Genomic DNA, 26479 nt, shown 5'->3' with positions numbered 1-26479 from the left:
TCTGATCTGAAGGTGTGGGAGACCAAGGTCAATATTCAAAATGCTTCCTGTCCCAAGCTACAGGACACCCAGGAGTCCAGTCCAAGTTGTGGTATTCTAGGCCTGGCAACCCACAAGCTTCTGAGAAAAAACCTGAGCTCCTAGGGCATGGGCTTTAAAAAAATATTGTCACCAGTCCAAGTCCATGAAATCCTGAATCTTTGAAATAAGATCGCCTCTCCCTATTTGTACCTAATCCCTCTAATTGCAGTGTCTTTTAAAATGAATGTTTGCCTTTACTTACACTTTTAAAATTCCCACCTGTGTGTAAAATAAGCTGCCTCACTATAAGAACACTGCTGCTCTTCCAAATCCTCTAGCTCTTCCCCAACCCTCCCTCTCCAACCTTCACCTCTGCCCAGCACCTAAGAGCAGGGAGCCCACAGTGGGGTGATGAGCAGTGGAACTGTGTCGCCTGGCCTCTGTTACTGTGATGCGGCTTTGGAGAAGGCTGCCAGGACGCACACAGATATGACATCAGGGGTTTGCGACACACTATGGCAGAGTAGGTCCTGTTTCCTGTGTTACTCAAGCAGGGTGGTCTAAGTATGGCAGGCGTCTGGTGGATTTTCAGGGCCTTCTCATTATCATCTGATCACAGATCAGGGTGCCCCAGGGAGGTGATCTTTCATGGGTTCCCGTGGGAGTTGAATTCCTCCTGGTAGGAATGACCACTTGTAGGGTGAATCAGCCTCTCTGTGATTCTCGGGGTCAGCAGGGAGTCTGGGATACTGAATTCAGTTACAGATTCAAAGTTCTGTCCCTCTTTTCCATGAGGTCATTGAGTCCCTTGAGGGAAGCCATCTAGAAGAAAACTATTCTTCCTGAAGGGGTCTCCAGCCCCGCCTCAAGTGGCTCCATGGCCAGTTCATCGCACATCAGTTTCCCAGCACCCGTAGCTGCCTTCGGCTTTTTCTCAGCTCCGAGCCAGGATCTACCATGGCCCTCCACATGTCCACAGTGGCCAAATGGCAAACCCAGCAATTTTAAGCCCATCTAGGTGCCTGGGTACCTTTGCCAATCCCAACTTTGCTGCTGGGACACCAGGAGCCATGCCTGCCAAAGTCTCTCACTGCCACATAGCACACTCTTCACAGGTCCAGTGCTTGAGGCCAGCATGCTATGCTTGCCCTTTATATTTTTTCTTTTTAAAAACATTTATTTATTTATTTGAGAGGTAGAGAGAGAGACTCTGTCCATCTTCTGGTTTACTACTCGAATGGCTTTAATGACTTACTCTGGACAAGGCCAAAGCCGGGAGTGAAGTACTTCATCTGGGTCTTCTATGTGGGTGGCAGAGGCCCAAGCACTTGGATCTCTTTCACTGGTTCCCCAGGGACATTAGCAGAGAGAGCTAGATTGGAAATGGAGCAACCAGGACTCCGGGTGGCACTTGAACCCTCTGTGCCACAGCACCGTCCCTGTGCCATTTTCAATAAAAGAGCTTGGTGTCCATGGGGGGTGCTGTTTCCAAACCCTACAGATACCTAGGGATGATGCTATTTGTCTAGAGAAATATTTATAATATTATAATAATCATAATTTTTGGTGGTCGAATTGGGGTGATTTTTAAATTTTGTTTATATGCAATAGGATTATTTGAGTTCCTGTGAGTATGACAACAGACTAATTTTTCTTTTACAGTTGTGAGGAAATATGACAATATAAAAATAAGGATTAGTTCCAGATGGTGTTATTATGGGTGATGATTATTTTTTCTTTGTATTCCTCTAAATTTTGTTGCTTTCCAATAATAAAATTATTTTTAAAGTTGAAATCAAAATGTTGGGAAAAAACATGTTGAATATATAAAAGTGAGATCTCTATACAAGATGCAGTAATCACTTGAATTCTTAAATGCATGTTAATGGAGCCATCACTTTGGTTTAATTTTTCATCCAAGGCAATCCCAATTTTTCTTGTAATCTGTATGAGTTTTGTTTGCTGCCTCTTTATAAAATACAGAAATTGCTTCAATCAACAATGTTTTTGGGAAGTGAAGAGCCAAGTATGTGCAGCTCAGGCACCAATAAAAAATACTCACTTGTGTAGAAGGCAAAGTCACCATTAGCAGATGGTATTTCTTTGACAGAATATGCTATTCAGATAAAGACAATCCTTGCTAAGTGTGTCTTTCCTTGAGTACTTTGAGGACTTTCTAATGTAGAGGGCCAAAAAGGAGGATTTCTGATGGTCTCCACAGAGAACCTGACCGTTTTGAAAGGCACAATCATTACAAAACTTCTAGTAGCAATAAAAAACATTCCAATCAAAAAGGTTATGAAAACTTTACAAAATTTGCACGACAGTAAATATACAATTTGAAAGTGATGATGCTGCTTGAAGTATTTAAAATTTAATAATAGAGAGTAGAGGGAGGGATTGTTTTCAGAAACATTGATGGCTAAATGGTGGATTAAAACTATAATATGTCTTGTTTTTAAAGTATGTTTTCTGAAGTGCATCAGATATATGTGAGTAATATGTGCATGAGCATTTATTTAAGCATATTGCAAATGAGTGTGTCTCAGATAAATGGAAGGTTTTTGTCTGGGAATAGCTTCAGAATCAAAGTAACTCAATTCATAAAGTGGAAAACATTTGAAACACGACAGGGAAATAACTATATTGCAATGGGGGTAATTTAGCTAACATTCTTGTCTTTAAAAAGCTTTTCATCTGTTTCTTTAGCCGGTAAGGAAATGGTGCCCATCTGAGCCTACTAGATCGAGAACATTATTGGTGAATGCATTTGGAATTATTGATTATGCTGAGACATAGTGAGAGTTGTTAAGAGGAGACTGAATCAGAGGAATTGAGCTGAATTCTCTCCCTTGGTGGTTCTGCCCTTTGCTCCTCTCCCCATCCTCCTCCCTCTCTTGGCAGAACCTTCCAGATAGCAAGCACACACCCAACGTGAGAATGTTGCTGTAAGAAGCTTTTATAATAATGTGCAATAATGAGTCAAGGAAAGCCTAACAGAAGATGTATTTATCAATCCAGGAATAGGCCCTTGCTCTGATGTGTGACAAAGGACTGGCACAAGAGCTTGGTGCCAAATCACAGAAGGTTGTTGAGTGTCTGTTAGAGTTTGGCTTAATTCTTTGGGTATCAGTGGGGTAAAAATAACAGAATTCTCTGGACTCCATTTCTACATGTTTGCTTCCATTTTAATGTTGTTTTCATCCCTAGCCACAAGATCATGCAATTAAATTTAGTCTTTAATTCTCTTTTCTCTTTATTTCTCCCCCTTCTGCATTTTTTCCTTATTCCAAACTCAGTTCACATCAGCAAGGCTATACATTGCTGGACATGGTTCAGGAGTGCCTGATCTAGCAAATTCTTTCAATTCTCTTTATTGATATCTATTCACTTGATAAACCTTTCCAATCCTGACAGCACACAGAAAATGCAAACCCATGATTCCGTGCAGGAACTTTCTGCCTCGGCGATCAGATAATGTGAGACAGCCAGCTCATGCACCTGCGGAAGCATTCAGGACGTTTTAAGAGTGAGAAAACATTCCCAGGATTGCTGGGGAAATGCAAGGCTACTTCATTTACAAAAGAGTGTAAGTGGAACGATTTGTGGGGCTGAAATGAGGCCAGGCAATACACCATGCTTTAAACACGTCACCCATTATATAAACTGTAAACATGATTTCTAACACTACGGAGTGTAGATGCCATGAAGGGTTTCTCAAGTAGTCATTGCAAGATTTAGTGAATCCCAACTTGGGAATCTTACGATCTTACTAAGTCTGTGGGGAGTTTGTCAGGTACTTTTAAAGGAACAAGTGTTTCATCATGCACCTGAATTTACCTGTTGGCTAATTCAGGCTCAACGAATATTTTTGATGTTTGATGTTGGTGTGTGTGTGTGAAACTCTGCCAAAGCGATTGCATCAGATTCCACATTGGCTGGAAGGTAGTGTCTGGGCTGAATCAAATCTTGTCAGGTTCAGATTAGCGTTGACCCTATCTTTATGGGTCACATTTTCCAATCCTCACACCACTTTAGAAGCTTCAGTGTGCATGAAATTATAAAACATGGAACATGAGAAAATATCTCCCAGGTTGTTTTTGTGGCAAGGGAGCCCAGAGAAATAAAGTGATTTTCAGCTCTTTGAGTTTTATGACTTTCTGAAGAAAGAAAATTTGGTTAGGGTCAGTTTTCAAGTTTAACAGTTCATCAGCCCATAATTGCACTCATTATTACTGGAGCTAGCTTTATATTGGAGTTTGATTAATAACGATATGCACTTCGGTAACGCTTTCCACTAAGTGGCACTAATTACACTGTAACTGCTGTTCAACAACCAAGCAAGTGTAACTACAATGTCATTTTTATGGAGCCAGATTTGCTTATTAGGGTACTTTGATAATGCTAAATGTGGGAGGGAAGTAACTCAAAGTGTGGGGATGGAGTTGCTATTGCTCCACATCCTACAGACCTACAACCATGGCCTTCCGAGGTTCCCATTGATAAGAGACTTTTGATGTGAACTCAATAAGTCTTTGATGTGTAATTAACATGCATTATTTTTTTAACTACTTTGAGTACTAAGAAGCCCAGTTGTTAATATAAAAGCATAAGATTTAGTTAGAAGACCAGCCTCAAATCTTTTTTTTTTCCTCTTGGAAATTAGCATTTGTGTATAATGATACCAGTTCCTACATTTCTGATCTTAGGATTAAATGAGATAGTGTACGTGTAAAGATGTCTAACTTAATGCCTAGTCTACTCTGAGGTTCTTTGCATCTTTCCTGAGGGTGTGGTGTCTTCACTCATTTCCTTCACGCAGTGGTCAGGAATGGACTCTTCCAATTTGAGTAAGTTTTCTCATGAATGAAGATAAAGTACACACAAATGCTTAAAAATGTGTACATATGGATGGAATAAAAGTGCTTCACTCTAATAGGAAATATGGAAATCAATTCCCACTGTTATGAAGAAGCTGAAAGAAACAGAGGGAGAAGAGAGAACATCTAGGTTTGATCCACAGAGTAGGATATTATAGAGAAGGAGGGTCTTCCATATCAAGAAGGACTGATCTCAAGGAGGAAGAGATACTATGAAGAATGAAGCAAGTTGGAGTGGGAACCTGGCCCAAGATAGTGAACATCTGTTTCTGCACTCCTCCTGGTTCCCCTGTTTATCACTGGAACCTGGATAGAGTTAATTAGTGCAAGACTCGGAGTGAGAGACAGCATTTTTAAATAGAGGAATCACAGGGAATGGGCAGTGTTCCATGTCTATGACAGTATGTAGTGTGTTTAGCAGTGAGTAGGGATAGGACAACTGAAGTAGAATTCTTGCAAGGAAGATTTGGTGGTGAGAACGTCTAATGATCAGAGTAGGACCACAATGTCTTTATATTGGAGTGTCTCCCCCCTATTTCCTTCATTTGAATGCCTGTACTTAAAAAATCACCTGCTAAAAAAATCGCTTTATACAAATTAGCTCAAGCATGTATTGGAGGGGCTTGGTCTGATAGATGGTTACACAGGAAACATGGAGAGGAATTATTTAGATTTAATTATGGCTCTGGGGTTCTGTGTTGTGCAGTATTAAATGAGAAGCAAACAAAAGAAGAGAAAAAAAAAAACAAAGAAAGTGAATCTTACATGATTTTTAAACTATGTGTCTTTCATCCCAGTATCTAATGATGTAAATTATTACAATGCCATGTAATAAGTTGGCAACAGGCTTCAGAGTACATGAAGTTGAAAGAGAGATTTTAGGAGCCAATGCCAAAGGTTAAGGAAATTTGGCTATAGTGAAAACCATAAAGGCTAGTAAGTTTATCGACAAGATGAGCTCTTTCTGAAATCCCGACTGATGGTGGTGAACACCAGCAATTGAACACTTGGCTCTGATTTTCGTGGCTGCAATAAACCCTCAACTTTTGTTTAAACTTATTGTATGGGTTTTCATTTTTCCCTTAAGAGAACAATTCTGTCTTCTATTTCTGTAAAATAATATAACTTCAAGGAAATGATAGGTTTCTATTACACCAGTACACAACGCGAAAGAGTAACACTGGCAAAGCACGGAGCTGCACACAAACAGGAGGAAACACCCTGGAAACAGAGGCCTCAATGCCATCTGAAGTCAAGGGAAGGAGCAGCTCAGGTGTCTGCGATCTCGGGTGGGTTATTTCATTTGCAATATGTTTGTATCTATCTATAAATATATGGAGATATGATATTAGACAGAATTGTGACAATTCAAAAACAATGAGCTTGAACTAAAGACACTGATAAATATCTCCTTTTCACCTTTTGACGTTTTTCTCAAATAATTGACCAAAAGTAATCATAAATAAAACTTTAACATAACAAACTTTGTCAAGTGTTAACTAATAAGAAGTAGATTTACAGAAAGCTATGAGTATTTAAAATGCTTCATTCATCATGGGGTTTTGGCCTATGGTTAAGATGCTCATGTCTCACATTGGAGTACCTGGTTTTGAGTTGTGGCTCTGAGACCTGTTTCCAGCAGCCTGTTAATACAGCTCCTGGAAGGCAGCAGGTGATGGCTCAAGTGGTTAGGTCCCTGCCACCCACCTGAAACACTGATTTGAGTTCCTGGATCCTTGCTTTAGCCCCTGATCAGCACTTGGCCATTGCAGGCAGTTGGGGGAGTGAATCAGTGGATGGGAGTTCTGCTTTCTGTTCCTGTGTCTTTATCTCTCTTCCTAAATTTTTAACTGTCTTTCTAACTTTTGAATACATTTTTTTAAAAGCAAAATACTTCATTTATCACAAAAATTAATTAAAATTACTGGGAAACTGATGCTCAAAGAATTTCTGTTGGGGCCAGTGCTGTGGCACAGCAGGTTAATGCCTTGTCCTGAAGCTCAGGCATCCCATATGGGCACCAGTTCTAGTCCCTGCTGCTCCTCTTCCAATCCAGCTCTCTGCTATGGCCTGGGAAAGCAGTGGAAGATGGCCCAAGTCCTTGGGCACTTGCACCCACGTGGGAGACCCAGAGGAAGCTCCTGGCTCCTGGCTTTGGATCATTGCAGCTCCGGCCATTGTGGCCATCCGGGAAGTGAACCAGCGGCTGGAAGACCTCTCTCTCTATCTCTACCTCTCTGTAACTCTGTCTTTCAAATAAACAAAATAAATCTTAAAAAAAAAAGAATTTCTGTTGGGAATGGACTGGCAACAAAGCTAATTTGGAGATAGTGACCGTAACAGAACATCATAGAAAGCTTCTTGACTGAGAATACAGTATGGACTGATGACGTTTTGATGACTTTGTCCACCAATACAATCATAACAGAAATTCTCTAAAATTTGAAAGGAAAAATGAAAACTTAATTATAGTCAGCAAAGAACTATGAAGAATATATATATATATATGAAATATATATATATTATATATATCTATGAGTAGAGTCATTTAACATTGAAAATAGATTGGGAAAGATTGCTTTCTTGATAAACGAAGTCAGATTTTGTTAAACACAGTTTCAGACTTTGGTGTGTCTGACTGCTGTGTGACACAACAGAATATTACTGTCAGCACTTTTAAGCAGAAGCTTTAAACAGTTGTTCATTGCACTCTAAGTCTGGAAAGTAGAAGGAATATGCCAGCATGGCACATCAGCTCACATCCACAGAAACCACAGATACAAGGTAACTGGCCAATTGCCTCTGCCCAGTTATAGGAATGAATAAGGAATGAATATGTAACAAGGTCAGTTATACACCTCGGCCACCATGATCTTCTGGTGACTGAACCAAGGAGCATGTAGAAAGGATGTTTTTATGAACTTGAGAATGGCTGTACTTCATAACTTCTCCGGAGATCTAAGTACCTAATTTTTAATTAACTTTGAAACTATGTACATTTTCAGGTTAAATTATCTCTTGCAAATAATATTGCTTATAATCTGATATATTAAGTTATTTACTTTATATTCTTCTATACTAAATAACTAGTAATCCCTAATCTTTTTTATGGTATATGCAGTTTCTTTTTTTTTTTTTTAAGTTTAAATTACTTTTTACCAGATTCAATGTAATCTGTAGACACAATTCTAAGAACATAATGGTATTCCCCTCTTCCCTCTCTCTCTCCCACCTTCTTTCTTTTCCTCATTCCATTTATTTAGTCTTTGAGATAACATATTTTAAAATTACATTACAGTGAAAAGACTTGATACTTCACCCAATAAGAAGTTTAACAAGTAAAAAGCAAAAAGTAGGAATATAGGCAATGGCTGTAAACAATATTTGAATGGAAAAATGACCATTTCACCTATATACAGTAAATTTTAAAGTAATCACAATTAAAATCATAGTAGTACAAGATTCTTAATCATTGGTTTGACAGTTATAAAACAAAGTTTTACAAAGCTATTTTTGCAGCAATATCAATACATTTTTTCTTTTTTGTCTCTTATTTTGCTTGCTTTTTAAATTTTAGCTCCCACATATAAGGGAGAACATGTTATATTTGTCTTTCTGGTCTTGTTTATTTCATTCAACATGATGTCCTCCAGTTGCATCTATTTTGTTGCAAATAGCAGAATTTCATTCTTTCTCACAACTGCATAATATTCCATTGTATAAATGTACCACAGTTTCTGTATCCATTCATCTACTGTTTGATAATTATCATAGTAGATAACTTTTACTTTTTTGGTTAAATTTATTCCTGAATATTTGGTTTCTTGTGTGACTATTGTGAATGGGATTTTTTTTTTAATTTCACTTTCTTTTTTTTGTTTTTATTTTTTGACAGGCAGAGTGGACAGTGAGAGAGAGAGAGAGACAGAGAGAAAGGTCTTCCTTTGCCGTTGGTTCACCCTCCAATGGCCACTGCGGCCAGCGCGCTGTGGACTGCATACCGCGCTGATCTGAAGCCAGGAGCCAGGTGCTTCTCCTGGTCTCCCATGTGGGTGCAGGGCCCAAGGACTTGTGCCATCCTCCACTGCACTCCCTGGCCACAGCAGAGAGTTGGCCTGGAAGAGGGGCAACTGGGACAGAATCCGGTGCCCCGACGGGGACTAGAACCCGGTGTGCCGGCGCTGCAGGCAGAGGATTAGCCTATTTAGCCGTGGCGTCAGCCCATTTCACTTTCTGTGAGTTCATCATTAGCACACAAAAAAGCTTCTTTTTTGGGTATATTTATTTTGTAACTTAGTTGTAAGTTGTTTATCAATTCTAACAGCTTTTTGGTGTAGTGTTTAGGTTTTTCCATGTACAACATCATGCCATCTGCAAACATGGATAATTTGACTTCCTCTTTTCCACGTTTAATGCCCTTTATTTCTTTCTCCTCCCTAATTACTCTTGCTAAAATTTCCAGTACTGATTTTCCAGTACCGAATAATAATGGTAAAAGTGGACATTCTTGCTTTTTCCAGATCTGATGGGAAATGCTTTCAGTTTTCCTCATTCAGTATGATATTGGCTGTTGGTAGGGGCATACAGTCTTTGTAATTTTGAGGAATGTTCCTTCTATACCTAATTTGTGGAGGATTTTTATCATGATGGTGTATTGAATCTTATAAAATGCTTTTCTGGTGGCAAGATGATCATATGGTGTTTGTTTCTCTTGTTATTGATGTAATTTATGACATTTATTGACTTGCCAATATTGAACCACCCTCGCATTTCTGGGATAAATCCACTTGATCATGATGTATGATCTTTCTGATGTCATTTTGTATTCAGTTTGCTAGTATTTTGCTGGTGATCTTTGCATCTATGTTCATTAAGGATATAGATCTGTGGTTTTCTTTTTGTGTCATGTGTTTGTTTGAGTTTATTACCAAAGTAATGCTGACTTCATAAAAAGAGTTCTATGCTCTTCGATACTGTAGAAGTTTGAAGAATATTGGAGTTACTTCCTCTTTGAGTGTTTTCTAGAATAAAGTAGTAAGGCATCAGGTACCAAACTTTTCCTTGATGGAAAAGTCTTCCTTGATTACTACTGCAATTTCATTTTTTGTTATAGGTCTGTTAAGATTGTCTATATCTTCTTGACTTAATCTTTGCAGGCTATATGAATGCAGGAATTTACCCATTTCTTTGAGGTTTTCCAGTTTATCAGCATATAGTTCTTCAAAGTAGTTTCTTATGGTCCTTTGCATTTCAGTGGTGTTGTTTGTAGTGTCTTCTTTTTCATATCTAATTTTATATTTGAGTTTTTTTCTCTGTTTTTAATTTGTTTGTCTGGCTAGAGGCTTATCTATTTTGTTTATTTTCTCAAAAACAGCCTTTTGTTTTGTTGACCTTTTGTATTTTTATTTTCAATTTCATTTATTTCTGCTCTGACCCTTATTATTCTCACCTACTGCCAATTTTGGGTTTGATTTGTTCTTATTTTTCAAAATCTTCAAGATGCATCAATAAATATTTAATTTGAGACTTTTTTTTTAATGTAAACACTTAATGCTATGAACTCCTCTCTTAATACTGCCTTTGCTGTATTGCACAGGTTTTGATAGGTTGTGTTTTCATTTTCATTTATTTCATGAAAGTTTCTTATTTTCTTTTTAATTTCTTTAGTGACCGATGATCATTCAGTAGCATGTTTTTCAATTTCCAAGGATTCATGAGTGTTTTATTGTTCTTGTTGATTTCTTGTTTTATTCCTTTATGGTCTGAGAAGATACATGGTATGATTTCAATCTTTTTAAATTTGCTGAGACTTGATTTGTAGACTAATATGTGGTCTATTCTAGAAGATGTTCCACGTGCTGAGAAGAATGTGTATTCCATTGCTGAAATGTCCTGTACATTTCTATTAGGTCCATTTGCTTGATAGTATGTTTCAACTCTGATGTATTATTATGGATTTTATTGTCTGAGTGATTGGTATATTGTCTAATAGTATTTTCTGTATATATCTGGGTAGTTGTGTTAGGTACATAAATGTTTACGATTGTTTTGTCTTCTTGCTGAATTGAAACTTTTAAATGTCCATTCTCCCAAAAGCAATTTATAGATTCAATGCAATACCAATCAAGAGACCAAAGACCTTCTTCTCAGATCTGGAAAAAATGGTGCTGAAATTCATATGGAGACACAGGAGACCTCGAATAGCTAAAGCAATCTTGTACAACAAAAACGAAGCTGGAGACATCACAATACCAGATTTCAAAACATACTACAGGGCAGTTGTAATCAAAACAGCATGGTACTGGTACAGAAACAGATGGATAGACCTATGGAACAGAATTGAAACACCAGAAATCAATCCAAACATCTACAGCCAACTCATATTTGGTCAAGGATCCAAAACCAATCCCTGGAGTAAGGACAGTCTATTTAATAAATGGTGCTGGGAAAATTGGATTTCCACGTGCAGAATCATGAAGCAAGACCCCTACCTTTCACCTTACACAAAAATTCACTCAACATGGATTAAAGACTTAAATCTACGACCTGACACCATCAAATTATTAGAGAGCATTGGCAAAACCCTGCAAGATATAGGTACTGGCAATGACTTCTTGGAAAACACCCCAGAAGCACAGGCAGTCAAAGCCAAAATCAACTATTGGGATTGCATCAAATTGAGAAGTTTCTGTACTGCAAAAGAAACAGTCAGGAGAGTGAAGAGACAACCAACAGAATGGGAAAAAATATTTGCAAACTATGCAACAGATAAAGGGTTAATAACCAGAATCTACAAAGAGATCAAGAAACTCCACAAAAACAAAACAAACAACCCACTTGAGAGATGGGCCAAGGACCTCAATAGACATTTTTCAAAAGAGGAAATCCAAATGGCCAACAGACACATGAAAAAATGTTCAAGATCACTAGCAATCAGGGAAATGCAAATCAAAACCACAATGAGGTTTCACCTCACCCTGGTGAGAATGGCTCACATGCAGAAATCTACCAACAACAGATGCTGGCGAGGATGTGGGGAAAAAGGGACACTAATCCACTGCTGGTGGGAATGCAAATTGGTTAAGCCACTATGGAAGTCAGTCTGGAGATTCCTCAGAAACCTGAATATAACCCTACCATTCAACCCAGCCATCCCACTCCTTGGAATTTACCCAAAGGAAATGAAATTGGCAAACAAACAAGCTGTCTGCACCCTAATGTTTATTGCAGTTCAATTCACAATAGCTAAGACCTGGAACCAACCCAAATGCCCATCAACAGTAGACTGGATAAAGAAATTATGGGACATGTACTCTATAGAATACTATACAGCAGTCAAAAACAACGAAACCCAGTCATTTGCAGCAAGATGGAGGAATTTGGAAAACATCATGCTGAGTGAATTGAGCCAGTCCCAAAGGGACAAATATATATTCTCCCTGATCGGCGACTACTAACTGAGCACCAAAGGGGAAACTTGTTGAAATGAAATGGACACTATGAGAAACAGTGACTTGATCAGCTCTTGTCCTGACGGTTGATGTACAATGTAATACTTTATCCATTTTAGTATTTTTTTGTTCTAGTACCATTGGTTGAACTCTGTAATTAACACACAATTATTCTTAGGTGTTTAAATTTTAACTGAAAAGTGATCCCTGTTAGGAATTTGGAAAACATTATGCTGAGTGTAATAAGCCAATCCCAAAGGGACAAATACCACTTGTTCTCCTTGATAGGTGACAACTAACTGAGCACCAAAAAGGAAACCTGTTAAAGTGAAATGAACACTATGAGAAACGGTGACTTGATCAGCCCTCACCCTGACTGTTGATGAGCAGCTTGATATGCTATCCCTCTTAGTATTTTTTTTGTTTGTTCTACTTAATACTTTTGGTTGAATACTGTAATCAATACACAATTATTCTTAAGTGCTGAAACTTAACTGAAAAGTGATCACTGTTAAATATAAGAGTGGGAATAAGAGAGGGAAGAGATGTGCAATTCGGGACATGCTCAAGCTGACTTACCTCAAACGGTAGAGTTAGAAACATACCAGGGGATTCCAATTCAATCCCATCGAAGTGGCATGTACCAATGCCATCTCACTAGTCCCAGTGATCAATTTCTGTTCACAATTGATCATAATGATAGGACTAAGAACCAAAGGGATCACATAAACAAGAATAGTGTCTGCAAATACTAGCTGATAGAATAAAAAAGGGAGAGAACGATCCAACATGGGAAGTGAGATACACAGCAGACCCATAGAATGGCAGATGTCCTAAACAGCACTCTGGCCTCAGAATCAGCCCTTAAGGCATGCAGATCCAGCTGAAAAGCCCATGAGAGTATTTCAGGCATGGAAAGCCAAGACACTCTGGGGAAAATAAAAAATCTAAATGAAAGATCTCCGTGAGATCCCAGTGAAAAGAATGGGTCATCAAAGAAGGAGGTACCTTTCTCTGAAGGGAGAACTTCCACTTTGACCATGGCCTTGTCTAAATATGATCATAGTTGGTGAACTCAGGGGGCTTCCATAGCCTTGGCAGCTCATGACAAGAGCCTAGGGTGATTACTGAGGCCATAAACAAGAGTGCCAATTTGTTAAGTCAGCAACAGGAGTCACTGTGCACTTACTCCTCATGTAGGATCTTTGTCCTTAGTGTGCTGTACATTGAGATTTAATGCTATTACTAGTACTCAAACAGTATTTTTCACTTTATGTTTCTGTGTGGGAGCAAACTGTTGAAATCTTTACTTAATGTATGCTGAACTGATCTTCTGTATATAAAGAGAATCAAAAATGAATCTTGATGTGAATGGAAGGGGAGAGGGAGTGGGAAAGGGGAGGGTTGCGGGTGGGAGGGATGTTATGGGGGGGAAGCCATTGTAACCCATAAGCTGTACTTTGGAAATTTATATTCATTAAATAAAAGTTTAAAAAAAAAAAGACCTGAGGAATTTCAACTATTATTTCATTTAGCATGTTGTCAATGACTTTTTCCTTTTCTTTTCTTTCAGGAAAACCTATAACATGAATATTTGGTTGCTTAATGGTATTCCATATTTTGTATAGAATTTTTAAATTCTTTGTAATTGCTTTCTCAGTTTGCATTATTTCAAAATTCTTGTCCTTGAGATCAGAAAATCTTTCTTTCACTTGGTCTATTCTGCTGTTATAGCTCAATCATATTTTTTTGTTTCACTGACTGAAGACCTTTTCTCCAAAATTTCCAGTTGATTCTTCTTAGTGAGTTCTAGCTCCTCACTAACTTGTTGGTTTCCTCATTTCTTTAATCTACCTGTATTCCCTTGAATTTTGTTGAATTTCCTTAAAATCCTTATTTTGAATTTTGTGTCATGTCAGTTCATGATTTTCTTCAATTCAGGTTCTAATTCTGAAGGAGTATTGTGTTCTTTTGCAGGTGTCATGTTCCCTTACTTCTTCATGTCTCCTCTGTCTCTATGATGATGTCTGCCCATCTAGTATATTCATCCCTTCTTTATGGGGTATGACTCCAACAAATTCAGTTTGCCTTGGCACATTTTAAAAGTTTTTAAAATATTTATTTATTTATTTATTTTTATTTTTTGACAGGCAGAGTTAGAGAGAGAGACAGAGAGAAAGGTCTTCCCTTTCCGTTGGTTCATCCCCCAAATGGCTACTATGGCTGGCGTGCTGCGCCAATCTGACGCCAGGAGCCAGGTTCTTCCTCCTAGTCTCCCATGAGGGTGCAGGGACCAAGCACTTGGGCCATCCTCGACTGCCTTCCTGGGCCACAGCAGAGAGCTGGACTGGAAGAGGAGCAATTGGGACAGAATTCGGCACTCCAACCGGGACTAGAACCCGGGGTGTCTTTGCTGTAGGTGAAGGACTAGCCAAGTGAGCCGCGGTGCCGGCCTGAAATATATTTTTTAAATTATTTTATTTCAAATCAGAGTTACAGTGAAAGAGGGGACAGAGAGAAAGAAAAAAGGTCTTTCATCTGCTTGTTCACTCCCCAAATGGTGGCAACAATGAGGACTAGGAACCAGGAGTTTCATCCAGGTCTCCCACATGGGAGTAGATGCCCAAGCAATTTGGCCATTTTCTGCTGCTTTCCCAGGTATATATTAACTACTCTCCCAGGCACATTAGCAGGGAGCTGGATTGGAAGTGGAGCAGGTGGGTGCAGGGTGCAGAACATACAGTCATGGAAATGAGCAGCTTTTACTAGGAGAACACAGACAATAAAGCTAGGTAATGAAGAATTCATCTACACTAAAGCATCAACCCCAAATTATGATTCAACATTCCAACAAGGACTCTGGAATCTGGTATCAGCAATCCACCAGTCTGGCTACTTAAATCGAGGGCATGACCATATCTCTGGTATGTATATTTTGCTTCAAAAATCCAATGTGATCCACCAAGCACTGCATCTTTTTTCTTAGCAGTTTCAGGGGCAAAGTGGAACAAGTTGTGCTATACTTCAGGGGCTGTGCCCTCAACATCCCAGCACACATTGCATCCTGAAGTCTTTCATGTGGCAGATCTCGGGAATTTTGGTGGGTTTATCTCCATCGTACCACCACAGAAGGATTGTGTTAGGGTACCCAGGCTACTTTCCTTGCTTTCTTGCCAGATCTGATTCGTTTGGTGTCATCAACCTAGTAGACTCGCAGACATCATGTAGAATGTCAAGATGATCTTGTTCCTGTGATCATATTTGTATAAAAATGGGGAGAGAGAAAATATCTTTGCAACAGTACATTGCCCGTGAACTACTATGTCTGCCATGCAAATATAATTTGCTTTCTTCTTTCCTCTTGTTTGGGATTAAGAAGAAAGCATTTGCCACAAGATCAACCGGTAAACAAAGTGGAAGAGAGTGGTAGAGGATCTGCTCTCATGAGGACATATTTGGTATGGTTCCTATGATTGAGGCTACAACCTGGGAAAGTTCTCCCCAGTTTACCTGCACTTGGTTCATTCCACATTTTTTTCTAAGATCTGGTACAGTGAATTGAATGGAAAAATTAAAGATTCAATCCCTGAGTGCAGTAAGAGTTTGAAGCGCTCATACCCGAAACCCTATCTATTCTTTCTGCAGTACCATATAGCTTTCAGTGTATTGTTTGGGCCAAGGTAAGTGAGTGCAGTGGATGGTTTCAGAAATTGCCACTTATTCTCGTCTCCATAACCCACCTTTTCCTACCATTAAGGGTGATGTGTGAGAGTTTTTCCACCTACAAAATTAATTTTATTGGACTATATTCTCAAGGTTGTAGGTAAACAACAATCAGGTAGAGCCACTGTAACTCACAGTTGGACTCACTATAAATAAGAATGCAATCATTCTAAACAGATTTGGGGCTGGACTGCATTTATGACCTGATCCCAGTAGATCTTCCATTTAATAAGATTAACTTGATGGCATTTTAAGTTCTCAAATATCAGTTCGATCTCAGATCATGTATTTCATTGTCCTCAAAATTCTGCCTTTTTTTTTAACCAACCCTGTGACTGTAGCTACTGGACAAATTACCAGGGATTGGTATGTGGTGAGGAGTAGTGTTGAAATATTTAGTTTATTTACAGATGTGCTGACCTTGGGTAGGGTGACTGGATTGAGAGCCAGTAATGTGTGCCCTCAGCAAGAAGCATCTGCAGTGAATTTGTAAGAGGAGAAAAAGATGCAGAAAAAATATGATGGCTGATTTTATGTGTCAATTTCACTGGGCAGGGGGCTCAGACATTTGTGAAACACAGTTTTGGGTGAGGGTGTTTCTGGAGGAAGTTAATGTTTGAGTCAATAGTCCACGAAGAGATTGCCTCCCTTGGAGTGTGTGCACCTTACTCAATCTGTTGAGGGTCCCATAGAAGAAAAAGGCTGACCTTCCCATGAGTAAGAGGGCATTTCCTTCTGACGACAGCCTTCAAACGGACATTGACTTATTCCTTGCCTTTGAATTTAGAATCAAAGTGGCAGCTCCTGTGGCTCAAGCCTGCAGGCCTTTGGACTGGAACCACATTGTTGCTTTCCTAGGTTTCCAGTCTCTAACTGCCAGTCTTGTGCTTGTCAGTTGAATGTCGCACAGTAAGTCACACAGCCATGTCCTGTTGGTCCTGTTGCACTGGAGAACCCCTACCCATCAATACACGGCTGCTAAGGTGGAAAGTTTGGGAGCGAAAAAGTAGAGAAATTCTCTTGTAATTGTGTTCATGTCTTCAGTGCAGTAAGAAGTGTGGGTATCAGCTGTAAGGGTGATGTGTTACTGCAATACATGCAGGTTTGTTGCTCAAACCCGACAGAATGGTTGGGGTGACCTGGAGACAGAGTTACTACACTTGGGCTGCACATGGTTATCTTCAGACTGCAGGGAAGGCCATTGACCATGCTAAATCAGCTCTCACATGGATTTGATAGTTTAGAACATAATTTGTTATCTCATTTAATCATTCCAACAATACTATAACGCCAGCTCAATAGCTATCTCCATTTTCTCTCAAGTGAGAAAAATAATTGTCAGAGAACTTCAGATAAACTCAACAGTCCTGGCGGCCTGCTTGAGTTCAGGCTTTCTACTGGTTCTTGGCCTTACTCTAACCCACATGAAGTGTCACACACTGGGACCTGGGCACTGGACCAAGTTCTGACTATGAGCTCCATGCTCTGGCTATCACACCAGTTCCTTCTGTGTTGGAAAAGTGCATGACCCTCTTCTCAGTTCCTCAAGCCAAACATTGCATATGGCCCTCCTTCATGCCTCTCTAGTCCATCAGCAAGCTTGGCTGACTCCATTTCTCTCTCTTGCTCTCTTCCCCTCACTTTATCTCTCTCTCTCTATGTCACACACACACATACACACACACACACACACACACACAAGTTTGTGGAAACTAGAATTACAAGAAAATTGTTTTTGTGCAAAAACATTGAAATTACACATGTGAAGTTTCTTCTATAAACTCATGGAAAATGTACATTAAGAATACAACTATACATGGCTTTCAAATTTTATTGTAACAATATAATCTTAGTTTTTAAAGATTTTATGTATTTATTTATTTGAAAGTCAGAGTTACACGGAGAGAAGGAGAGGCAGAGAGAGAGAGAGAGAAGAGAGAGAGAGAGAGAGAGAGAGAGAGAGAGAGAGATGTCTTCCATCTGCTGGTTCACTTCCCAATTGACCACAATGGCAGGACCAGCGCCGATCTAAAGCCAGGAGCCAGGATCTTCTTCCAGGTCTCCCATGTGGGTGCAAAGGGCCCAAGGACTTGGGCCATCTTCTACTGCTTTCCCAGGCCATAGGAGAGAGCTGGATTGGAAGTGGAGCAGTCGAGACTTGAATTGGCATCCATATGGGATGCCAGCATTGCAGGTGGTGGCTTTACCTGCTATGCCACAGCACAGCCCCAATTATCTTTTTTTTTTTTTTAAATTTATTTGACAGCTAGAGTTATAGACAGTGAGAGAGACAGAGAGAAAGGCCTTCCTTCCATTGGTTCACCCCCCCAAATGGCTGATCTGAAGCCAGGAGTCAGGTGCTTCCTCCCTGTCTCCCATGTGGGTGCAGGGGCCCAAGCACTTGGGCCATCCTCCACTGCCTTCCTGGGCCACAGCAGAGAGCTGGACTGGAAGAGGAGCAGCTGGGACTAGAACTGGCACCCATATGGGATGCTGGCACTGCAGGTGGAGGATTAACCAAATGAGCCATGGCACCGGCCACATCTTATTTTTAATTCCACTTTACCCAAAACTTTTGTAAGTACCCTGGTGTTGTTAATTTATGTTTCAATCAAAATTTTCCTTTAAAAATATAAATTATTTCATGCCATTCCTTTGCATAAAATTCTCAGTGCTTTCCTATCTCATGTAAAATGCATTCTGAATACCTTACCTTGAATTTCATGTTTTGTAGCTCAGGCCCTCTCCTACTCCCTCTATTCTCCTCCCATGACTCTAGTTCACCTCCCTTCAACCACACTGGCTTTTTAAAATCTGTCCTTGAACTGTACCGGCATACTCTTACATTGGTGTCTCTATCTGCTTCCTCCTTGCTCTTTCATGATTTATTTGATTTTATGTTTTATTTAGTTATTTATTTGAAAGACAGAGTGACAGGGAGAAAGGGGGATACAGAATGTGGTGGGGGAGAGAGAGACAGAGAGACAGAGAGAGAGATATTTTCCATCTACTGGTTCCACCCCAAGTCCCCAATCTCCAGAGATGGACTGGGGCAGTCTGGAGCCAGGAATTCCATGCAGGTCTCCCACATGGTGGGTAGGAACCCAAGAACTTGAGCCATAATATACTGCCTCTCAGGTACATTAGCAGGAAGTTGGGGTGCTAAGATAGGGCTCCTTCTAATCATGCAAATATCAACTTATATGTCTCTTCATTAATGCAAGTTTTCCTGACCACTAAATATAAAATAGCAGGGCTGGCGCTGTGGTCTAGCTGGTAAAGCCACCGCCTGCAGCACTGGCATCCCATAGGGGCATCTGTTCGAATCCCGGCTACTCCACTTCTGGTCCAGCTCTCTGCTATGGCCTGGGAAAGCAGTAGAAGATGGCTCAAGTCCTTGAGCCCTTTGTACCCATGTGGGAGAGCTGAAAGAAACTCCCGGCTTCGGATCTGTGCAGCTCCTGCTATTGTGGCCACTTGGGGAATGAACCAGCAGATGGAAGACCTTTCTCTCTTTTCTACCTCTGCCTCTCTCTAACTCTGCCTTTCAAATAAGTAAATAAATAAATCTTTAAAAACATATATAAAATAGCCATCTGGGTACCTGCTATCAATTTTTATTGAATCAAAATGCTAATTAAGGTTTGACTGGAGAAGAATGTGCTCAGAGGTGTGACAAATAAATGCCAGGGCAGAACTGTTCAGTGGAGCAGAGATTTAAAGAAGCCAACAGCAGGTAATTTTTTAAATGCCTGTTGTCTCCAGAGACCTTTGGACAACAACTGGGTTAAAAAGGAAGACACTCAGTAAATAAATGTAAACTTCAGAGAGAAAGGAGGGGATATTATGTGTTAAGTCTCTGAGTATTGCTAGCAGACTAAACGTTCAACATGCATTACAGTGCTCAGAGACAGCCTAGAGATTAAAAATGACTTGTAATTTTGTACTTATTTAATAACTTTATTACTGGAGAACCTTTGCTATCTAGATACTACATTGGCCAGAAAGACAAATTGTCATAAAAAGGATATGAATATGACTCATAAGCACTTTTCAAGCTGATTTTAAGTTTTTCTTGCACCTCATTTGAACTATTTTATATTGCTCGACTAGTATTAGCCACGAGGTCTAATTCCATTACAATGCAGTGTAACTGTAACAGTAGTCAATTATTTATGAGTCTGTGGAAACATCTGGAAGGTTGACCTCTTTTGGATATTAAAAGGACTTGGAGCATTTGCTGTACTTTTCTGTTAGTGCCACTTCAGTTCCTACATGCTCTGCCAATGTTTTATGTAACTGGACCGACTCACTTGTGACTCAAAATGTCAGTCGACTGTGAAGGGATTGAGTTTTCTAAGCACTGCCTCTCATGTATATCTTTTTATTGATACAGTGCTCTGATCCCTAATGCTTACACCCAGTGGAAAGTATGTCACCATAGCTTTACATTGACTATATGAAAATCAAAAAGAAGACATTAATTGAGTTTCCTAGGTGAATCTTATATACATTTTCTGTAGTATTTCTAAACCTTTCTTTTTTGGTATGCATCAACCAGATGTAAACACATTATATACAATTAAGTCATTTTTGCATCTAAGAAATCAAGTTACCTTACCCACGGGTAGACTTTATTTCACTAATTAACCAAAAATGCTTCTTTTTCATTCAAGATATATTTCTGATGTAATTGCATAGAAAGTAGAGATGGAGAAAGCGTATGCCCAAGGACTGATGTCTATGCACACAGACACATGTCGATATCCACACATCTGCACAGGTGAATATGCAGCTTCATCTCTGATGAAACCGGCCCTGTGTAACTAAGTGGATGTATCCCATTTAGGTGGATAATCCCAAGCTGCACACAATCAATTTATTTGTATTTGACTTTGTTGCTTTTCTGCCAAGAGACTTCCATCCTAATTCATTTTGCTTAGGCTTATTTTCATTCATGGAATATTTATTGTGTATTTTCCATGTATCAGACATGATATTAGATGCTGGAGATAAAAATGATGAATAAGAGATAGTCTCTCCCTCTAATGGGTTTAGGTCTTTCCACGTGCTCTGAACACAGAGCAGCACAGCACAGGAGAAATGTTTAAATAAAACTTAAATGAGAGATAAAAACTCAAATCAAGTTAAATAATTTAAGTGAAATAAAAACCTGAGAGAGGAAAGTAACTCTTCTAAAATGGAAAATAAACAAACAAACAAAATGCCAGTTTAGTACATAAACTAATTATTTTCCTCTTGTTTGTTTTTTAAATCAGGGTGGTTCAACATCAGCATTAGAGTAACTGAGATGAAAACAACAAAGCAAGCAGTATGAGTCAATGGAAGGGGCCATGCAGGGAACTCATTTGGAAAATGAATGTTCCCAATTTTAATAAAAATATGTGCTTGGGAAGACATCAATTCCTTAAATATGGGCTGGTAAACTCTAAGTGTGAGAGAGTACAGAGCATATGTAACCCTAGACAGAGCAAGAGGATAAAGTAGGGAACTTAAAAACCTTATTGGGGGGGCGATGCTGTGGTGTAGTGGGTAAAGCCGCTGCCTGGCATCCCATGTGGATGCCAGTTCAAGTCCTTGCTGCTCCACTTCCAATCCAGCTCTCTGCTATGCCTTGGGAAAGCAGTAGAAGATGGCCCAAATCTTTGGGCTCCTTCACCCATGTAGGAGACCTGGAAGAAGCTCCTGGCTCCTGGCTTTAGATTGGCTCAGCTCTGGCCATTGCAGCCATTTGGAGAATGAACCAGTGGACAGAAGATCTCTCTTTCTTCCTCTATCTCTCTGTAATTTTTCCTTTCAAAAAAATAAATCTTTTAAAAAGTAGTTTGATCTTTTAGGTACTTTTAAAAAAGATTTATTTTATCTGAATGCAGAAGGAGAGAGAGAGAGGGGGGGAGAGAGAGAGAGAGAGAGAGAGAGATTTTCATCTGCTGGTTTACTCCCCAATGGCTGCAACAGACAGGGCTGGGCTAGGTCTGTGACACCAGCCTGGAACTTCATCTGGGTCTCCCATGTGGGTGGAAGGAGCTCAAGGACTTGGGGCATCTTCCTCTGCCTTCCTCAGGACATGATCAGGAAGCTGGATAGGAAGCAGAGCAGCTAGGACTCAAACCAGTGCTCTGATTTGGGGAGCCAGTGTTGCAGATGGTGGCTTAACCCCCTGTGCCTCAATGCCAGCCTCCAAATGAGTAATATTAAAAAACCATAAGTAAAAATAAACCTCTTGCTCATGTGAACCGTGTTCCTCGTAGACAATGTAAGGCAGGAAGAAGCAGTCCAACAAACTGGAAAACAGTCAGAGAAGCAGCAAGATGGGAGATAGGGGCCGGCGTCCTTGTTGGAATCCTGCTCTCCACTACCCTAATGCTTTCTCCTTTTCATACTGTGTTGTGTCTCGTAGACTTGGATCTTGCCACATTTTTCATCTTCTATTTTTAATTAAATGAATTTTCGCAGTTCCATACGAAGGCCCAGACTGCATTGTCTTTCATGAAAGAAGGTGGATCCTCACATACTTAGACCCAGGGCTTAAGTAAGGGATGGGGCACCGAAATCCAAGCTCATCTTTAATAGTGTCTTCCTTTTTCTGTAAGTCCTAGTTACAGGAATATGACGATAGTCTCAGCTTGTCTTTATGTTCTTCGGTTTCTCTCATTAAGTCCTACATACCTGACAGGCATTTTCTGCCTAAGACAAAGAAAAAATGGTAAAATGAAGAATATTCCAAAACATTTTAGGGTATAGAGGAAGGAAACTAATGACATTGTGCGATCATTCTTTAAGTAATGTAGGAGGCAGTGTTAACAACAAGGAGCAAAGATTGGGATAGAAATGGGTAATAAAGTTTGGAATTGCTCCTGTGAAAATATAGCAGGGAATCAACTAGCGATGAATAAGAAAATTGCCTCAGGCCCACCAGCTGATGGATAGCAGGCCTTATTACAGTGATTTGCAGGGTTTTCTTTTCTCCTCAAGTCATGACCAAGTGTCCTTTGGCAGAGGTCCATGGCTGATGATGGGAAAATTTACATCTTTATTTTCAGTAACCTTGAGTTGAAATTTACATTTCCTTCAATTGTGAATATGGGCCACAAACCACATTAGTATTAGATATTTTCATATCATATTTGAGTTACAGAATCTCAAAATATCAGCTATGATACTCCCAGCGTATTGATTTCTATGTAATATGTTAATACAGATGTACATATAGTACAATACTATAATTACAAAAATTTTGGATAATTTTACTTCTATACAGTTGGTTTCAGTTGTATTCTACAAATTGATTTTTTAATGTGAAGTATTTTTAGAAGTGTTCTATGGTATCCATTATTTTCATCAAAGTATCAAAGGAGTTTATGGCACAAAAAAGGTTGACAAAGAGGGAGGTGCCTTTCTCTGAAGGGAGGAGAGAACCTCCACTTTGACTATGACCTTGTCTAAACAAGATAAGAGTCAGAGAACTCAAGGGGCTTCCATAGCCTTGGAAACTCATGACTGGTGCATAGGGAGATTATTGATGCCATAAACAGGAGTGTCAATTTGTAAAGTCAACAACAGGAGTCACTGTGCACTTACTCCTCATGTAGGATCTCTGTCCTTAATGTGCTGTACACTGAGGCTTAATGCTATAACGAGTACTCAAACAGTATATTTCACTTCGTGTTTCTATGGGGGTGCAAACGATTGAAATCGTTACTTAATGTACACTAAACTGATCTTCTGTAAAAAAAAAAAAAAAAAAAAAAGAAATTATCAATTCCCAACTTGACTCTCACTGGGATTAAACATGACAATAGGTCTGATCTGATTTCATCATCATTTTAAAAAAATCATCTATTATTTTTCACTTTATGTTTCTGTGTGGGAACAAACTGTTGAAATCCTTACTTAAGGTATACTAAGCTGATCTTCTGTATATTAAGATAATCGAAAATGAATCTTGATGTGAATGGAAGGGGAGAGGGAGTGGGAAAGGGGAGGGTTGCGGGTGGGAGGGACGTTATGGGGGGGAAAGCCATTGTAACCCATGAGTCGTACTTTGGAAATTTATATTCATTAAATAAAAGATAAAAAAAAAAAAGGTTGACAATGCCTATTCTTTGGTATCTCAATATTTGTCACATATTATATCAAACTTAAGATTGTGAGGAACAGGATACAACGGGATGAAATATTGGCATTAAAATGGGTATAAATTATAAGTAGTACCTTAAGTTTATCAATTAATCTGAGATGCTGCATTTTTATGTCAATTTTTTGGTAATATGATTTAAGTGAAACTTTTCTTTGCAAATGTCCAGGCCTTTTTGTTCCAGTCAATTAAACGCGTCTCATTAATCCTCCCCAACCCTCGGTCAGAATGCACACATGACATAGAGTTCATATTTTCCCAGTGTACATCCAAGAGCATGATCGAAGGCTAATGAAGTTTCCTCTATGGTACTTCAATTGCTGGGTATAAACGGCTGCCATTGAAAGTTCTGTAGATGCTTGCATTAGGGCTTGTTTTGCAGGTTAATATTGATGGCATTCCTTCGATTTTTTTTACTGATTGATTAAAAAGTGGCTAAATGAGGTGACTGAAGAAAACTAGCATCCAAGCAAGGATTGCAAGACTGGTTTGTATTCTTTTGGCTTCTTTTCTTGCATTAGCCATGCCAATAGCCCACCTTCATACTTTATCTCTGAAACAAATAAATTTTAAGTTTGTAAATTTACTTTTATTTAGAAAAAACCTATTTATTTGAAAGGCAGGATGACAGAGAGAGAAGGAGGGGTGAGGGAGAGAGAGCTTCCGTTTACTGCTTCACTCTCCAAATGTCCACAACAGCAGGAGCCAGGCAGAGCCATAGTGAAGAATCAGGATTCCATCCAGGTATCCCCCACGGGTGGCAGGAACCCAGGTATTTGGACAGACATCGTCTGCCTTCCATGTGCATTAGCAGGAAGTTGGATCTGAAGAGTGAACCAGCAGGGACTCTAACCAGGCACTCTGCTAAGGGATGTGGTGTGGAATGTCCCACATGGTAGCTTAGTCCAATGCAACATAATGCCTGTGCCAAAGTTTATTTTTATTGTTAACTGACACATAAAAGTTGTGCAGATTTACGAGGTTATGAGGTACCATATAATGTTTTGATGTACGCATACACTGTCTAATGTTCAAATCAGGAATAATATAACTTTCTCCTCAAACATTTCTCACTTCTTTATGATGAAGACTTTCAAAATCCTTTCTTCTACCTTATTTTTGGTTGTTGTTTTTAGAAAAACATACAGTATATTATTATTATCTATAGTCATTGTTCCATGCACAAGAATACTCAGAGTTCTTACTCCTGTTTAACCACTGCATGGTACCCATTAGTCAACTTTTTACTTTTGTCAAAACACGCCATCTCTACCCTTACTTGCTGCGATTCCGCTGGGACTGGGCCTTGTCTCAGCTTCAGGGTGAACAATCAGCATAGGGCAATCGAAGCGTTCTGTTATCTTTTCCAAAATGATTGTCACAGGCAAAGACAGCATTGATTTAGGCAACTGCTACTCCATTTTAAGTGATTTTCACTGGAATGATTGGGACAGAGTTGGGATTGCTGAGAGACTGGACGGAGTCTGAAGCTACTGGCAGCCTTCTTCACAGAACCAGGGACCGTCTGGTTGTCTACTTAGAGCCTTGGATCCCGCTGTGTGAGTACACCTGCGTATGTGTATCAAGTGACTCTGAGGTTCACTTCCTTGTAACAAAGTGAGTCTGGGCAAACAGACACTTGCTAAACTCTAAATTCTAATTCGTCTGGAAAGTTATTATTAACTGCAAAATATGTGTTAGTGATGCACGAAATAGTCAAGAAGAGCAACAAAGGAAAATTTTTCCATACTTTAAAATATGTTGCTGCAAATTAAACCATGACTAAATATGGAAGTAGGAGAAAAACTGGTTCTTGCAGATGGTCAATAAATTGTATAAATATTCGTAATTATTCATGGGAATTCTTCATTTGTTCTCCAGGTGCCATGATTTCTTTCTTTTTTTTTTTAAGATTTATTTATTTATTTGAAAGGCAGAGTTACAGAGAGGCAGAGCAGAGAGAGAGAGAGAGAGAGAGAGAGAGAGAGAGAGGTCTTCCATCCACTGGTTCACTGCCCAAATGACTGCAATGGCTGGAACTGGGCTGATCTGAAGCCAGGTATTCTTCCAGGTTTCCCACATGGGTGGCAATGGCCCAAACACTTGGACCATCTTTCGCTGCTTTCCCAGGCACATTAGCCAGAAGCTGGATTGGAAGTGGAGCTACCGAGACTTGAACTGGTGCCCATTTGGGATGCCAACACTGCAGGTGGCACCTTTACCTGCTATGCCACAGTGCCAACTCT

General features: G+C 39.5%; 1 pseudogene; it reads right to left on the bottom strand.

Moving 5' to 3' along the window:
• Positions 1–464: 464 nt before the first annotated feature.
• On the bottom strand, positions 465–25630 carry LOC127492806 (adenylate kinase 2, mitochondrial pseudogene; annotated as a pseudogene).
• Positions 25631–26479: the final 849 nt, after the last annotated feature.

This window comes from Oryctolagus cuniculus, chromosome 14 (genome assembly GCF_051225735.1).
Source record: "Oryctolagus cuniculus isolate XC-2025 breed Fujian yellow rabbit chromosome 14, ASM5122573v1, whole genome shotgun sequence".
NCBI classification, from domain to species: domain Eukaryota; kingdom Metazoa; phylum Chordata; class Mammalia; order Lagomorpha; family Leporidae; genus Oryctolagus; species Oryctolagus cuniculus.
The sequence above is the reverse complement of the archived record's forward strand: the minus strand, read 5'-3'. Positions and strand labels throughout refer to the sequence as shown.